Source organism: Bison bison, unplaced genomic scaffold (assembly GCF_000754665.1).
Source record: "Bison bison bison isolate TAMUID 2011002044 unplaced genomic scaffold, Bison_UMD1.0 scf7180017864327, whole genome shotgun sequence".
Lineage (NCBI taxonomy): Eukaryota > Metazoa > Chordata > Mammalia > Artiodactyla > Bovidae > Bison > Bison bison.
The window spans coordinates 2,686,217-2,689,619 of NW_011494899.1; the positions used below are offsets into that span (position 1 = coordinate 2,686,217).

The 3,403-nt window shown below is 34.6% G+C and overlaps 1 protein-coding gene across 3 annotated transcripts in view; it reads left to right on the forward strand.

The window, feature by feature from the left end:
* CRY1 (cryptochrome circadian clock 1) overlaps nucleotides 1-3,403 on the forward strand; it is a 96,216-nt gene that overhangs the window by 19,695 nt on the left and 73,118 nt on the right. The window lies entirely within an intron of this gene.

The following is a 3,403-nucleotide window of genomic DNA, read 5'->3' on the forward strand; positions in this document are numbered from 1 at the left end:
AACAGTTTAAAATTTTTAAGTAAAATTCTGTTTGTTAATTTTTTCTTTTATGGGTTATGGTTTTTATGCCATGCCATATGTATTGTCTTTGCCTAATCCAAAGGTGCAAGGATTTCTCCTGTGTTTTCTTTTAAAACTTTCATAGTTTTACATTTTATATTTAGGTCTTTGATTTGTGTTTAGTTAATTTTTGTATAAGGTGGTGGTGTATATCAAAGTTTATTTGTTGCATATGGATCTCAATTGGTTCCAATACCATTTGTTAATAAGACTGTCCTTTCTCCATTGAATTGTTTTTACACCTTTGTCAAAAATCAGTGAGTGTATGTGTATTCATATATAAATGAATTTATTTTTGGTCTCTGTCTTCTGTTCCATTGATGTATATATCTGTCCTTTCACTGAAAACCATACTATCTTGAAATCACATACTGTGATTTCTCCAAATTTGTTCTTTTTCAAAAAAAATTTTTGTCTATTCTTTTTCCTTTGTTTTATAAATTTTACAATTAATTGGTCAGTATTTACAAAAAAAATCCTGCTGATTGATTGAAAGTGCACTGAGTCTATAGCTCAATTTGGAAAGAATTGACATCTTAACAACACTGAGTCTTTCAGTCTATAAACATAGTATATCTCTCCATCTATTTAGGTCTTTTTTTTCCCATGTGTCTTGTAGTTTCAGCATGTAGACTCTGGGAACTGTTCTGAAGCCTTCTGTTTTGTTAAAGTATGCATGTGTTCTAACTCCTTCCCTATTTATTTGAAACTATTTATAGTTTCCCTGGAAACTATACTTGGAGCTGAAACATTGCATTTAATCTACTTCTCTTTACTTGGTGGCATTGGGTGTGTGTGTGTGTGTGTATGTTTTGCTTAAAGGACAGTTACATTAGACTAAACCTTTTTGCTTTAGAGCTGAGTTCTACTGTGTGTTAACTGGTGTTAAAATTCTATACTGGGGTCTTTTCTGTCTAGATTAGGAAATACCTTTTCTCATGGAGGCATATTGTCAGGTTTTGAATTGTGAATCTTCCTCAATTTGGGGCCCTTGAACTGTTTTCAACATTGAAGTCTGCCATGGTTGTTTGATTCTTTAAACAAAGTTACTTACCTCTTTGCCCAGGGCCATTTGTTTCTCCCCAGGCAAAAAGAAGCAGTTTGAGGGCAATAAAGAGTGGAATTCACTGAAGAAAGATTGGAAAGAATGGAAAATTAATTTTTTTAAGAGTCAAGGTGAGACCCTCTGAATCCCTTCATCCAAAATCAACAGTTGCTTACATTTTGGCACGTTTTCATTCATATTTTTTCCTGGCTATGTTTATCTTTCTCAAAGTTAAATATTCTTACAGTTTGAACTGTCAAAAAATGCTAAGGCTCTTTAGAAAAAAGCAGAACGTACTCATTGTTGACCCTTCTCTAGTCATCCTCTTCTCAACTCCCACAAACACCTGTTGGAATTTTTATTTCAATTGTAGTGTATTAAATCTATATATGAATTAGGAGGAATTGATGTCTTTGCCCCATTGTATCTTTCACTTCATTCTATAGTATATTTCTTCATTTACTTTGTTTATAGCTAAAATTTTATTGAAAGACATTTTTCTCCATTAAAGTCTTTTGTACTTTTGTTACATTTATTCCTAGAATCTTCATGTTTTCTAATGCTGTTGGATATAGTATCCAATTTTAATTTAATCCAAACTTTATTACTTTAAAAAATAAAATGATTTATTTGTTAGGAGAATACAGAGGTGATTTATATACATAAATGTTTACTTCTTATTTACCTAGAGAGTGTCAAATTTTCTAAGTATACATCATATCATCAGAATAATGGTATTTTGTTTCTTCCCTTACATTCCATCTAACTACGTTCTGTTTATTTGGTATTTATTTGTTTAGCTGATTGGTGTTTGTTTGTCTGACTGCACTAACTAGGATCTCTAAGAAGTATAGAAGTGGCCAGAAAGTAGTAGCTTTTCTTGTCTTAGCCCACTTTTTAAAGGGAATCTTTTAATATTTCTCCATTGAGTTTGCTTTTTGCTTACATTTTTCATCAGTAGCTTTTTATCAGAGTAAACCAGTTAAGAAAAATTATTTCTAAGTTTCTAAGAATATGTTCATATAGGTGATTAAATTTAATCAAATACCACAAATATATTCTATGACTTTTAGATTTTATTTTGAAAAGGATAAAATATAATATACTTAATTTTTCAAAGCCTAAAGTAGAACTTTCTGGAGTTATTTCTCCACTGATCTCCAGTAGCATATTGGGCACCTACGGAACTGGGGAGTTCATCTTTCAGTGTCCTATCTTTTTGCCTTTTCATACTGTTCATGGGGTTCTCAAGGCAAGAATACTGAAGTGGTTTGCCATTCCCTTCTGCGTGGACCACATTCTGTCAGACCTCTCCACCATGACCGATCCATCTTGGATGGCCACACACGGCGTGGCTTAGTTTCATTGAGTTAGACAAGGCTGTGATCCATGTGATCAGATTGGCTACTTGCCTGTGATTCTGGTTTCAGTCTGTCTGCCCTCTGATGCCCTCTTTCAGTGCCTAATAACTCCAGAAAGAATGAAAGGATGGAGCCAAAGCAAAAACAACACCCAGTTGTGGATGGAACTGGTGAGAGAAGCAAGGTCCGATGCTGTAAAGAGCAGTATTGCATAGGAACCTGGAATGTTAGGTCAGTGAATCAAGGCAAATTAAAGTGGTCAAACAGGAGATGGCAAGAGTGAACATGGACATTCTAGGAATCAGCGAACTAAGATGGACTGGAATGGGTGAATCTTAGCTCAAATGACCATTATATCTACTACTGTGGGCAGGAATCCCTTAGAAGAAATGGAGTAGCCATCATAGCCAAAAAAAGAGTTTGAAATGCAGTACTTGGATGCAATCTGAAAAATGACAGAATGATATCTGTTTGTTTCCAAGGCAAATCATTCAATATCACAGTATCCAGGTCTATGCCCTGACAAGTAATGCTGAAGAAGCTGAAGTTGAACGGTTCTATGAAGATCTACAAGACCTTTTAGAACTAACACCCAAAAAAGATGTCCTTTTCATTATAGGGGACTGGAATGCAAAAGTAGGAAGTCAAGAAACACCTGGAATAACAGGCAAATTTGGCCTTGGAATATGGAATGAAGCAGGGCAAAGGCCAGTAGAGTTCTGTCAAGAGAATGCACTGTTTATAGCAAACACCTTCCTCCAATAACACAAGAGAAGATTCTACACATGGACATCACTAGATGGTTAACACTGAAATCAGATTGATTATATTCTTTGCAGCCAAAGATGGAGAAGCTCTATACAGTCATCAAAAATAAGACCAGGAGCTGACTGTGGCTCAGATCATGAACTCCTTATTGCCAAATTCAGACTTAAAT